The sequence below is a fragment of the Euprymna scolopes genome, chromosome 1 (assembly GCF_053919585.1).
Source record: "Euprymna scolopes isolate OS-2025 chromosome 1, ASM5391958v1, whole genome shotgun sequence".
Taxonomy (NCBI): Eukaryota; Metazoa; Mollusca; class Cephalopoda; order Sepiida; family Sepiolidae; genus Euprymna; species Euprymna scolopes.
The window spans coordinates 130,966,766-130,980,847 of record NC_136482.1 but is presented as its reverse complement, the minus strand read 5'-3'; the positions used below and the strand labels follow the sequence as shown (position 1 = coordinate 130,980,847).

The 14,082-nt window shown below is 31.7% G+C and overlaps 1 protein-coding gene across 1 annotated transcript in view; it reads left to right on the top strand.

Moving 5' to 3' along the window:
* LOC145281510 (rasGAP-activating-like protein 1) overlaps positions 1–14,082 on the top strand; it is a 668,245-nt gene that overhangs the window by 410,608 nt on the left and 243,555 nt on the right. The gene's annotated exons all lie outside the window — the stretch shown is intronic.

The window sequence follows — 14,082 nt, the reverse complement described above, 5'->3', positions numbered from 1 at the left end:
TATATATATATATATATATATATATATATATATATATATATATATATATATATATATATATATATATATAACTAAAAATCTGAGGTAGAACAATTTTGTTTTTTAAAAAAAAAATTTTTATTTAACTTTTTAAAAAGTTTTTGGGGGCAAGTGAAAGTTTGGGTGAACGCCCTCGCTCTAGATTGTAAAGTTTACAAAAAAAATGCTGTCTCTATGTTACTCATCAGTAATGAATCTATGTTCGAAAATCCATAGCAAGGGCTTCAGGATTCTAAGTGAGATCTCTGTACATTTTCAGAGAGAGGCTTTGGGATGATATTCTGATGTTTGAGTCACTTCAAAAAATTGGTGAAGCAATGAGAAACTCTACCTAATGCCATATTTGTGTTCCTGGGGAAGCAAGTGAACATAAATTCAACTTTGCTGATATGGGTAATGGTTGAGTATGTAATTCAATTTCCTCAAGTACATGACCACCTGCTAACTCTAAAAATAGGTTTCCTGATAAGTGAATACCGGTTGATAAAAGAAAATGATATAGTCTTGAAGTTTTACTCGGTAACATTAGTTTGTTTCAAAATAATTGGGTCTCACATTTGCCTGATTTATATAATGATTATCACATTTAGAACCTCTCAGTCGTAGAAAATAACTAATATAATAACGATTCTTTGTCTGTATGCTTGTAACCATAATTCAGAATATTATTTAAAGAAAACATGGTGTTCCTATTTACTTGCCTCCCCACGAGGGCAGAGTAAGACACAAGGTCGGTTTTTAATGTGAAGAAAATCCAGCTCCCCAAAAAGGGTCACTTTGGATAGGAACAAAAATAAAAATTGTCTCAATCATGAAGGATTTCTCCTCCACTGACCGAGGACAGAAAAGTTAAGTGTAGCATCAGAACAGGTAATACACAGCGAACTTGGCATGAGGCCAGAAAACATGGTATTGAATAGCGTCACTCATAATATTTAATAACGCTGGTAATGACTATAAATACAAGTGTTATATAACTTCATTTGCTTTTTAAATATTCAAAAACTAAACTCTCTATTATAGCAATATATATATGTGTGTGTGTGTGTGTGTGTGTGTATGTATGTGTGTGTATATGTATGTATATGTGTTTATGTGTGTATGTATATGTATGTGTGTGTATATATATATATATATATATATATATATATACATGTGTGTGTGTGCGTAGATACATGTATAGCTATATATACATATAATTATATAACCATTAGGAAGAAATAATGCGGATAAACCTGTTTTGACGTTAACATGTCTCAATATCGACATCACCTGATATATATATATATATATATATATATATATATATATATATATATATATATATATATATATATATAGACTTGTTTGTAATATACTGAATTTTACTGGGTTCGTATAATTCAGTAAATTTTCATATACGATGAATTTTAAGCCAAAGAGAGATGACTTAAAAAGTAAGCTACAAAATTATCATATTTCATAATTGAGCATTAATATACTGCTTTAACAAAACCAAGACTTCAAAAAAGGAATTGGTAGCAACAAAAAGTGTATTTCATTGTATGTTACAATTGTCTCAATACCGGTTGGACAATTTCAAGCATTATGGCGTTTGAAAATTTTCACATAACCAGCCTTTCTTCAGACTTCTTGAATAAAAAAATGCTTTGACAATAGAACATTATTTAAAGAAATTTCCCTTAAAGGAAGTGAAGCATGCGAAAACAAAACATTTACCTTGGACGCATCCTTTGTCAAGAGCTTATTTAAATATTAATATATCACCTAATTTTCTTATCCTTATTTAAAAACCTGTCATAAGAAGTTTCCACAAAAACACGTAGCCATTCAATATCTTTTAATAATACTATTCATTGAATTCCTAAATTAGATTACTATATTTATTTATTTCACATAATTAATTAAAATATATATATATATATATATATATATATATATATATATATATATATATATATATATATATATATATATATATATATATAAACAGCGAAACAGTACTGTATGTGGATGACTATATATATATATATATATATATATATATATATATATATATATATATATATATATATATATATATATATATACTTTTGTATGTTTTACATAAGCATTAATATGTCGCTACACATTCATGAGCATGTTTTGGTCAGCAAGTTACAAGTAACTAGAGACCTCTTTAGGTGATATTGCTTATACAAAAATTGGGTCCGTAATGAAAATTTTACAGGAGTTTACAAGCACAAAAACTTTATCCGGAGATCACATCATGTGTCATTCAAAATAAAAATGATAATGGTCTTTAATATATGTGAAGAATCCATAGAAAAAAGGGGGGGGGAGTAAAGTGTGTATCGGAAGAGAGAAAAGAAACAGAGGAAAAAGAAAGGAAGGAAGAGATGGGATGAGAAAGGAAAAAAGAAGAGAAAGAAAAAGGGAAAGAGTACAAATAATAATAATAATAATAATATCATTAAAAATATATACATAATATATATATATATATCTATCTATATCTATCTATATTATATCTATAAAAGTGAACGTGTCTGTCTGTCTGTGTGTCTGTGTGTCTGTCTGTCTGTGTACATTTCCCTACGCAATAACTCTGTCAATTTTTAGTCTATAGACTCGAAATTTGAAATACCGGGTACTGAGATTTGGGAAAATCGATGTGACGGGTGTCAACCAGAAATTTGGCTGTTAAGGGGTCAAATTTCAACGATTTGACCTTTAAGAACTCTACCAAACTCCTCCGACAATTTTGGGTCTAGACACTTGAAATTTTAGATATAGGTTCCTTGAACCTTGATCTAACTTAATAAAGTGATTTGAGCCCGAAACTATAAATTTTAAGGAGTCATAATGGGGGTCAAATTAAAAAAAAAAATGTACTCTTTTTTTTTTTTTTTTGCTCAGCATACACCTCCAAACACCCGGGCAACGCCGGGCTGAAATGCTAGTAAAATAATAAAGTCATTAATAACAAAATCATTGATAAAATAAAATAAAAGACGACATGAGAAAATCACAAGATTGTAAGATTTAAAAATTACCTCAATAAAAAACTTTTCGATTTGTATATCAATAAACAATGAAAATAAAAAAGAAAAATGACAAAGAAAATGACATATTATAAAATATGTGTGGATGCAAGAGAGGTAGACAGATCGAACGCAAAACAGGCATTTTCAGATACAAGCTTCTGATTAAAAAATATGGGTTTGTATTATTATACACATAGATTCGAAAAAGTTGTCAAAAAAAAACAAATATATATATATATAACAAATAAATGTTATCAAAAGCAAGATAAGTTACTTTTCTATCTAAACAAAAGATGTCGTAAAAATTGAAAGTCCGATAAAAAAAAAATAGTACATTTCCTATTCTTAAAAATTACACAATAGAATCCTCATATAAACAATTTGAGTTTTATTTCTATATTTCTTTGTATATAAGTTTTTTTTATGAACAAACGTTAATACGTACATTATTTAAGTATTAAAACTAGGAGATAGATACATTTGAACAGAAAATTAAAACCGCCAATTTTTATTTTTATTTTAGTTTTCATTGGTAATCAACATTGCTTTTATCCAATCAGAATGTGGCTAGGTTTTTTTTTCAGCAACACCAATTTATTTTTGTTTTATTGAACTCAATAATGAATGATCAGCATGATAATGATAAGCGACAAGCGTAATAATATATAGATAATAAGAAAATGAACAATAATAATAATAATAATAATAATAATAATAATAATAATAATAATAATAATAAAGTCTACACCCCCATCACGCATCCCCTCCCATTGTCTCATACCGTTTCCCCAATAGAAAAGTGATACCAAAGAGCTGAGAAGGGTCAAGGAGGATAGAAAATACCAAAGAGAGAGCGCTGATCAGACCTCCGCTGGACAAGCGCAAAGAGAACTGGGACCTTGGGGAGGCTTAGTGCCACTCAAATTCCAGTATAAACCAATGGCCACTGCCAGCGAGAAACCAATGGTAAATGGCTGTTGCGATGACGCAAATTTACTTGCAAATGCAATCGAAGGAGGTGGAGAGAGCTGAATGTCTGGGGAGACTTGTTGTCACTCAGCTTCCAGAGAACACCACAGGTTTCCAATCAGATCGGTTGTTGACTTGTGTGAAAGCTCCATGTGAGCCAATAATAATAATAAATTAAATTAACAGTAAATTTATTATTTATTATTACTTTTATCACTTATTATCACTTATTATCAATTATTATTATTATTATTATTATTATTATTATTATTATTATTAGTAGTAGTAGTAGTAGTAGTAGTAGTAGTATAGCTGTTGATTTTCTTCTTAAATCTTTTTTATCGAATATCTAGTGCTGGATCAATCGACGGGCAGGCACCACACCCTTTGACAACCGATTTGATGAATTTTTACATACAATCAGATTGACAAACCTAGCAAAATACAGTGTTCTTCTAACGCCCAGGTAGTTACTCTATTATTGGATGTTGGTCACCTAACTTTTGTTTAACTGGCTCATTTCTCCTCTTTATTTTTGTATAGATTAAAACATTTTCATTGAACTCTAGTGAAAGTATCAGCAAGGTATAGCAGCCGACACTCTCTACAATTACAGGCAGGAACTAATTCTCACGATTCGAGATTTGAAATCCATTTCCTTTTAGCTTGTCCAGTCATAAGCCAGTTCTCTATCACGTGATCGAGTACATAAAAGGCGAAATCTGAAACCCTCTTCATCTTTCTCGCTGCTCTGCCCAGCAGCACACATCGCCGAGGGGGGGGGCTTCAGCCCCCCCTCCCCGCCAAACGTGAGTACAACAAGCTAACAATTGCTCTCTTCTACCTAGCATTTATTTCCATGTGCCGTACCCAAACGAACATTCTTTATCATACTAAAGAACATATACCGACACACACCCATGACAACACATGACCACACTGAAGACTTTGCCCTTTCTTTCTCCTTTAATCGGCTTCCTTTTTCTCTGGTGACTACTAGCTATAAACACGCTCTCTCTTCAATAAACCGGCAATATATTAAATCTACCTCTATGCACGAACACTGGACTCTCATACTAACCCGTTTCTCTCTTGTACACTCTACTAACAAAGATAACAAATAAAGTTTGTTTATTAATATAGAACGAAACTCCATCTCGTTGTCCCTTTTCTATAAAGGTTTTGACAGAGTATTACTAGCATCACAACCATCATTAATGTATATTTCCTTACTAAAGCTTATAGTGTTCCCAAGCAACACCTTATCAGTATTTCACCAGATGCCTTTATGTTTCGTATATGCACCTTTTTGTGAACGTGTTAGACATTGCAAGTTCTTCCTCGTAATGTGTTTAAGTATTACCGCACTTTATTTGTCAGTTCACTGAGCAAATGACCCTTCGCTCATTTCCATGTTGCAGTTCATGATTTTGTACTTCAATCGAACATTACGGGTGGGGATCGCCAATTAAAATAGGTTACCGAAGTACACTTCATTTAATTCAGTCACAAACGACATACTAACATATTCTTTTAGTTTTAGGATTGAGTTATGTTTCAAAATCTTTAATTTTAATCGGTTTTATTTAGCTGTAATTTGTAATTAAATCACCAGATGATCTCTTGCTAAGTTTCTGTCTATCACTCTCAAACTCTCCTTTTGTATATTATTTGACTACTCCCTACACTTATATTTTATGCTTCTATCATTCTTCTTTCCTCTCATTCCTCTCTCTCTCTCTCTCTCTCTCTCTCTCTCTCTCTCTCTCTCTCTCAAGTTAATAAAATTAGCTATAAAATTCAAAATTTGAATAATCCATTATAAACAAAATGAAATATCATTACGAGTAGTAATATTATATAATTAGTTTTTGGAGAGGGAAAGAAAGAGAAAAAAAGAGAGGGACGTAGCGAGCAGAAAGGGGCTAATTTGTGAATTTGTCTCTTTATTTCTTTTAATTTAACTGGTTCTGCAGATTCGCTCCTTCTTGATTCAAACAATCTAAACCGCGCCCAATGGGCGACTCAACGGATCACATTCGTTCTAATAGCATATGTGTACATTCGCAATGCATTATTCTATTCTTTTTCACTGTTTTCCTTCTTCACTGTTTTTCTTTATTCTTGCTTCTGTTGATTTTTTTTTCTTGGTACTCGCTGTCTTTTTTTTTCTAGCTAACACATTACCGGATTCCTCTTTTACTTATTTAAGTCTATATTTCATTCAAATATGCCTTCATTGTCGCTGCTGGTTTAGCTTTATTAGATTATGCAAGTCTTCTGGAGAGATGAAGAAAATATAAGTTACTAGTAGAGCTATCCGGTGTAGATCAGCATCCTAACTCTGTTAATTACATATGATCCCCTTTGTCAAACTTTATAAAAAAAAACTCGACTAGCTACAACTACTGTGTATGATTTTTCCCACTCTCTAGCTGTGTCTAAATGTAAACGCAGATTTCATGAACAAAGTTTCTTTCCCAGAACTGCTCGCCTTTGAAACATTGTTCTGCTGGCATGCTTCCCAGTTAAATACAACATAGTAGTCTTCAAATCTTATCTAAACAAGTTCCTGTTAAGCCGTCCTCATAAATAATTAAATTCTGCCCAATTTACACTGTAAGTGATTACTACACCACCACCTTACATTCATTAACCTTTATCCTCGAGTGGCGTTCGGACTTTGATAAGTGGTGACTCACAAGTTAAAAAAAAAAGGTTGCCGAAAGAAAAACATGAAACTAAACAATCTGCTTAATGTTGTAATCAGTAAATTCACTTGTGAATCAAATCAGAGTAAAAATACCTATGTCTCGATGAAGTCTGGCAGTTTAACTGATTGGGCCATCAAACTAAGTATAATTTGTTATGCTAACCAGTACAAATATCAGAACGACTGCTTTGAGTTCTTTCTTTCCTCCTTTTTATCATATCTCTTTTTACTCTCTCTCTCTCTCTCTCTCTCTCTCTCTCTCTCTCTCTCTCTCTCTCTCTCTTTATATTCTAATGTGGATTAGCGAAATGCACCAAAAGAAAGAAGAAAAAGAATGCAAAAAGGACATATCAAGATCTACTTTAATTCCTTTTTTCTTCACGATTAATCTTGAAAGTTTTGTCTTTTTAAATTTCTTCTTGGTGTTATGAGTGACAGTGTGGATCAATGTGACTGTGAGGGTAAAAACTCTTCTGCTTCCTTTCATTTATGACTAATCAAAAATAAAACATCTATCAGGAAATTAAATTACTAAAATAGATCAAAATTGCAATTTTTATTATATAACACAGATGAATGTTTATCTTATATGACTGACATAATGCATTTAGTTATGTAACTTGCATTAAAAGGAAGTTATAAATCAGCAAGATAGACGGTAAAAGTGTTTTTTGTTTATATATAAGATTTTAGCCATCTTAGCTATAAAAGTGTTACTTTCATAAATATGTGTAGGGATAACACTTTGGCTTGACACAATTTATTAGAACAGCTATTCTAGATACCAAGGCTGTGAATATGGTGCAGTCATTAAGGTTGCAGTCTGTGAGTTTGTGGTGTTATGTTCAATTCTATATGGGCTGTTGAATTACTTGCACTAATATGTTTAGATAAATGTATTAATCTATCTATCCCTCCCAAAGCTATTAGAGAAATATTAATTGTGTAATTAGTCAGAGAAGAAAGATTTTGAAATAACACTAATCCTTCAACGATGGAGGATCACAACACCTTTTTATTAAGGATATAGTTATTATAAACTTAAGTGCTTAATGTGTCTGATTCTTAATGTTGCATTCTCTCCCTCTTAGACTTGCCGATGGAATTCAAAGGAATGCAGAGCATGGCATTTTGGCACCAGTTTGTGCTGCAAGAGCTCTCAGAGAGAATAACAAATATGCCCTTCTGCAGTTTTGGTGCTATTTTAAAGTCTTCCTTTTGCTTTACTGTTTGTCATTCTGCATCAAAGAATTACAAGTCTAGTTGACTTAACTATTTTACCTATAGGTCAGGTAAATAACATTGTGTCTGTTTTATGGCAAATTAACCCAGTTTGGGTCATTTAATACCAAAATGCTATACTGTACTATAATGCTTCTGTAGATGATTCCTATTACATCATCATCATCATCATCATCATCATCATCATCAGTTTAGCGTCTGTTTCACATGCTGAACAGCTTTTAGAAATTGACTTCTAAACTAATCTACCTTTGGTCCATATCTTTATGCACCCCTCTTTCTCACTTCCTCTCGTGTTTCGTGGCTTCCTATGTGAACGGATCCTGCTACATTTACTGTTCTTACATCTACTAACTCACTTACTTTCATCCATTCTTTAAATGTGACCATATCATCAAAGTCTCCTGTTTTTCACACATTTCTATATGCTGTTCAAATTTATTCGCCCTCTAAGACCATCAGATCTAGGCCGTATATATGGTTAAGTAAATAAAATAAGGTATTTTACACATAACTTCACAGTACGGGTTCAAGCCTGTCTGTCTACTACCATTTGTTTTGTTTGTTTTTGGGGGATTTTTTTTTTTTTTGCTCAACACACACCTTCAAACACCCGGGCAACGTCGGGCACTCAGGCTAGTCTCCAATAAATAATAGTAATTCACAATACATAAGAATTATCATTTTTGTTGGGGAGTATTTGATTTTACTTTATATTTTCTTCTTATTTAATTACAAGTTTTTTCTCTTCCTTCTTTATCTCAGATTTCTCATCTTGATTTTTCTATCAACAACCCTGTTTATCTCTCCTTTCAAGATCAACATGTTTTTTGTCTTGAATTACTTCATCAGGACAGATTAAGTCTATACATGTCTTGCAAATCCACTACTCTCTAATCAAGTCTTCTTCTTCTTCTCCTTATTCTTATTTTCTCTTTCACTCTCTCTATCTATCTATAACCAGTTTTCCTTTACAAATATTCTCTGATGAAACATCCGTTTTTTAGAATTGAATTAACACTGGACTGAAGTTAAAAGAATGATAAAATTATTTAAATGATGAAATTATTTAAATGATGAAATTATTTAAATGATGAACTTATTTAAATGATGAAATTATTTAAATGATGAAATTATTTAAATGATGAAATTATTTAAATGATGAACTTATTTAAATGATGAAATTATTTAAATGATGAAATTATTTAAATGATAAACTTATTTAAATGATGAAATTATTTAAATGATGAAATTATTTAAATGATAAAATTATTTAAATGATGAAATTATTTAAATGATGAACTTATTTAAATGATGAAATTATTTAAATGATGAAATTATTTAAATGATAAAATTATTTAAATGATGAAATTATTTAAATGATGAACTTATTTAAATGATGAAATTATTTAAATGATGAAATTATTTAAATGATAAAATTATTTAAATGATGAAATTATTTAAATGATGAACTTATTTAAATGATGAAATTATTTAAATGAACGAAGGCAAAAGTTAAACCAACATTCTTGCACAAAAATGTCCTATTTAAATTATTTTTATTTACCTCTCCAGGAAGTTAGACACAAGGCTAAGGTGTTGATTTCAAAAACCAGTGCACTAGTATAAGAGCACTTTGGCATATAAAAAATGCCTAAGCAGTCCGAAAGGCATTTCCGTTTAGAGGCATTTCAGTCAATTAGTGATAAACTAACTACTTCTCAAAGAGATGGTAAAACCTGAAAGGCAGGACCTCCTGAAACTGATCAAAAGCATATCTCAGCCTGACAGAGCAGGGTTAGAAGAAACCACAATGGTTCACTATCTTTTGGACTGATTGCCGAGGACGTACCTCGACTGGTACAATCACCAAATAAGTTGATTCAACTTATTCAATAGACACATGATCTGTTGTTTTATATACCGCTTATATATATATATATATATATATATATATATATATATATATATATATATTATATAATATCAGTTGCAAAGTTATCTAATTTGCATATAGGTTTGAAAAGGGACATTTAATTAACTAACTATTATTTGGTATTGTTTTTTTTTTAATTCAATGATTGCTTTTGATTTTAGTATAACAAATAGTTCTGTCGTATTATGTGGATTCTTCGGACTACTGTTCACCACTTGAGTGTCATTTTCACGTTTCAGTTGATGTATCCTCCAACCTTCTTCAGATGTATCTTGTCAAACTCGAGAATGTTTCTGTTGAACTCGGAAATTTGTACAGAATTTCGAGCGGAACCCTTTATTTACTTCATGAGAGCAGCATGCTCTTGTTTCATCAACCATGACTGGATAGAGGTCCTAAGTAATTTGCAGTTTTATTTTTCGGTCGCCCACACTGAGAATTGAACCTTCAACCTTCAGGAGAATATCACTTTTACAATTGATTTTTCCAAGTACTCTAACTACTGCAGACAGTTTGACAAGATACACCTAAAGAAGGTCGGAGATTATATCGATCAAAACGTTGTGAAAATGACACTCAAGATGATAACAGTAGTCCGGAGAATCCAAATAATATAAATAACTAATCCCTTATCTCAAAAGTTCAGAAACGTAAATAGTTATGTTTCCCAATATTGTTTTATTTCCTGGACAATTATTTAGTATTCCTGTTCAAATGTTCCTTCCTTTAGAGCGACTAATCACTTTTCCTTTCTTCGTGGACACATTTAAAAGATAAATGTGTATCGAAATTATCAAAATGCCAATGCTTATATGTATATATGAATAAATGAGAAATTTTTTGTTTTGTTTTTATTTCTGCCGGCCATTACCTGGCAGAAATTATAAAAATTTAAGTAATTCATAATTATATTCTTAGACTCGCCTGTACTGTTGATTAAACCTTCAATTTACAGAACACTGTCACTTAAAGTAACATAGCAAATATGCCCGTATGTAAATATCTGTGAAATGACGTCACTAGAAAAGGAAAAAAAGACTATGAAAAATGATCACGTAAGAGATGTAGATAACGTTCATGATCATGTGCAAGGCGTGAAGGACGCTCGTGAAGATGATCACATGAGGGACGTTACAACGGTAAAGAGAGAATGAGCAAATAAATGTTGTTGCTACAAAGAACAAACGAGTTGGAGTTATTTCCTATTCTTTGTCTTGGTCTCCTTTGTGACTGAAACTGAGCAAACTGTGTGTTGGTTCTCGGACAACATTACATTCAAACAGATTATCACTTAGTACTTATATCGATTATATCACAGGTCCAAATAATAATAATACAAATTATCCATTCTTATCTGAAAAATCCTGAAACTTAATATTTTTCTGTTATTTTTTTCTGTCCATTTCTTTAAATTCATAAAATTTATATGAAGACAATCCTTTATGTAAGATTCGAACTTACCAAAATTCCTTAGTCATGTGTACTCTAACTATTCCTTTAGTCAATCAATCGCATATTTCTATTTGTCTAATGAACATACAAACTCTAAAAACAAAATAATTTTTTAATAGAATATTAATTATTAAATTAGTAATATTAATCACTTCTTCAAATTAGAATTAAGAATTGTGATCAAATTTAGTTTGCGTATCTCTTATAGATACAAATATATATAGCATAATCATGTTGGCACACCGCTTCTCATTGAATCATCAAAGTTAAGCAACATTAAGCCTGGTCAGTATTAGATGGGTGACCATTTAGGAAAGCAAGCACTGTATGTAGGAGAACGCCAACACCTCTTTGCAAGAGCTGCAAAAACCTGTCGTCATCTCCTCTGACAAGGATATACATGCAACTGGGGACCACTTGGTAATTTCATACATGGATCTTCCTCCTTCGGAGGAAGCTGGTTCAACTCACATAAGTGCCATTTCAGTACAGTCCAGTATGGATAAAAAAATTGAAATCAACAAAAGTTGGTTTTTTTTATGGAAATCGCTCCAGACAAGGAATGAAGCTATTTGATATAAGGACCTAAAAACATACTTCCAGATCAAAAAATAGTCAACGATTAGTATTAGGTAGACTCTGACTCAGATAACAGCAATTCTTCCTCTTTGTCAGAAACATTTTCCATGTAATTTGAAGACTAAAGGACAAAATAAGGAAAGCAAAATTTACGAGGCTGTCGTAAGTAAACCTTAGGTCCAATTTCTACTCTCCTTTTGTTATGAAAGCGCCATTTTTAACCGTTTCATTGGCAAAATAATTGCTAAAATGGCATCATATGCCTGGGAAAACATGCAATATACATTTCTGCCAGGGTTAGGGTTAGGGTTACATAAAGTTTAGAGTTTGTTTAGTTTTGTGCATGTAATATTCGAAGGAAGCATCCCAAATGTATCCCTCTTTTTTGTTTAAAGAACACAGTTTCAGAGGAAGTAACGTGGCAATAATTCACTTAAACTTGAGAAAAAACTTCTTCCTCATCCCAACCGTTCTTTTATTTGAGCTTTGGTTTTGATGGATTTCTTTTACTAGGGCTTAGACGCTCGTAAAAGGAGATTATAATATAAAGAACATGAAGGCACTTTTTGAAAAGGTCGAACTAGACAAAATAATATATCGTAAACAGTAGATTTATATAATAGTAATTAAAACTGCTTTTTGTAAATGTACGAAATTCCATTTATACATTTTTTTTATTATTTTGATTACATTACTTGAACCATTGACCCAGATTTGATGTTAAACAAATATAAATTGTACAATCTACACGTCTTAGACTTTTCCCCTATTCATGACTTTTTATGTTTAGGAATTTGGGAGTTGAAAATTGATAATTTTGATTTTGTAAAAGTTCCCCTTTTGTTTAAACAGAATTTATTTGATACATTCCTTATTTGTATTATTTGAATTATTATTCTTATATTGGCTCTTATTCTTGCAACATTTCGACCGATGTAACTTCTGACATATGCGTCTTGTTGAACTCGGCAATCTGACTAAAAATCCATATAACTACCATATAGAATTGGTAAATAAATATATCCACTAACGTCAGGGCATACCTAACTTTTGAAACGTATCTAACAACTAGGGCTGGGTAATAGCATATTCTTTTCATTATTTTAACTCTCGAGTGTGTATCTATTGAAATCTTATATGCTTTTAGATAGAGTGATGTGGCTCTCGGTTGATTAACTGTGTCTAACTGTGTCGGATATACACTCGAGAGTCAAAACAGTGATAAAAATATTCTGTTGTCATAGCTCTAGTAATAACCTCCGTGTGACACCTTTCAATGATCCTAGCTCTAGTAAATTATTTCATATGCTAAAAGTTTGGCTCTCTTTACGAATTCTGTGTTAAAAAAGCACATTCTTATCAATCAATATGGTACGATTTTTTTATGCAGCATAATGATGTTAACACACCGGTTTTCATTTGATAACCGAAGTTAAGCAACGTTGAGCCTGGCCAGGTTGGTAACCATTTAGGAATACGAAGTACTGTATGTTGTTAAACATCATTTTATTCTTTCATTAAGAATGAATCAGATGATTATTGTTGGCATTCGTTTCTCTGGTATCTTTTTAGATAGAATTCATTCTAGAAAAATATTAGATATTCACGGGGGTGTGAGGAAGACTGAGAACGTGAAGGTGTTTTTATAGAATACATTTCATTTGAACGTGCCACACCCAGTTTATCAGTATGTGTCATTATTCACTTAGCCATCGCCATGTCTCGGTGTTTTATGTGGAAGGACTGTAAAACTTTCCTGCAAAACATAGAATCCTAAAAATAGTTTTAATAATTACTTTAATAACCTGCTAATCGGACATGTGTCGACACACTAGAACAACGATGCTATGGTCAGAAGTTCTGTTAATGATCATTAGGTGATAGCGTATTCTCTGAGGAGAGTATGCTATCGTTCATCATTCGTTTTTTTTCTTTTTGTCTTTTTTTTAACTTTGGAGTCACCACTTATCAAGTCCCTTATAAATGCCACTCGAGGATAAGGGTTAATGAATGTAAGGTGGTAGTGTAGTAATCGTTAATGGTGTTAATTGGGCAGAATGTGATTATTTATGGGGACGGCTCAACAAGAACTTGTTTACATTGGA